Below are 688 nucleotides of genomic sequence, written 5' to 3'. Positions count from 1 at the left end.
CCACCAACCCCCCCCACACACACACACACACACACACACACACACACACACACACACACACACACACACGCAGTCAATGCCACAACGTCAGTGCAATGACAGGAATGCTGTAAAGACTGAAATTATGATGTTTGCACAGTGTGAGATACGTTATCCCACAATGCAATGTGTGTGACTTGACCTTCAGGCCTGAGAGTGATGAATGAATCAAAAGCAACATCAAATGACATGTTTTAACATCTCCTGACTCATTTGAGCATCAAAAGTTGAGACATTTGTACACAAAATTGGATTAAAATGCAAAATTACAGCATACTGAGTATATATTTAAAATGTGTTGGTATGTTTAATTTTTAATTACCTAAGAATATACATTTTATATATATTATTTAGTTCTATATATCATTTTTAATAGATTTAATTATCAATTTATATTTATAAAATACATTTTTATATATAATTTTTGATTAAATATAGATTTTTTTATATAACATTTAATTTAATATATAACATTTAATATTGTTATAAAAATATTAATATTGTTATAAAATTTGAAAATATATTTTCATGTATAATTTTAATCACATTTAATCATTAAAACCTAAAATGCATTTTTATATACTGTTTTAATATATGAAATATATTATATATCATACCATTATAAATATTGTAATATTAATATATAAAA

At 25.1% G+C, this 688-nt stretch overlaps 1 protein-coding gene across 1 annotated transcript in view; it reads right to left on the bottom strand.

Annotated features, from left to right (window-relative positions):
- The window catches only part of dym (dymeclin), a 92,429-nt gene that overhangs the window by 13,729 nt on the left and 78,012 nt on the right, over positions 1 to 688 (bottom strand). The window lies entirely within an intron of this gene.

The sequence above is a fragment of the Sinocyclocheilus anshuiensis genome, unplaced genomic scaffold (genome assembly GCF_001515605.1).
Source record: "Sinocyclocheilus anshuiensis isolate Anshui unplaced genomic scaffold, SAMN03320099.WGS_v1.1 scaffold708, whole genome shotgun sequence".
NCBI classification, from domain to species: Eukaryota; Metazoa; Chordata; class Actinopteri; order Cypriniformes; family Cyprinidae; genus Sinocyclocheilus; species Sinocyclocheilus anshuiensis.
This window is presented reverse-complemented; position numbering and strand designations above follow the sequence as displayed.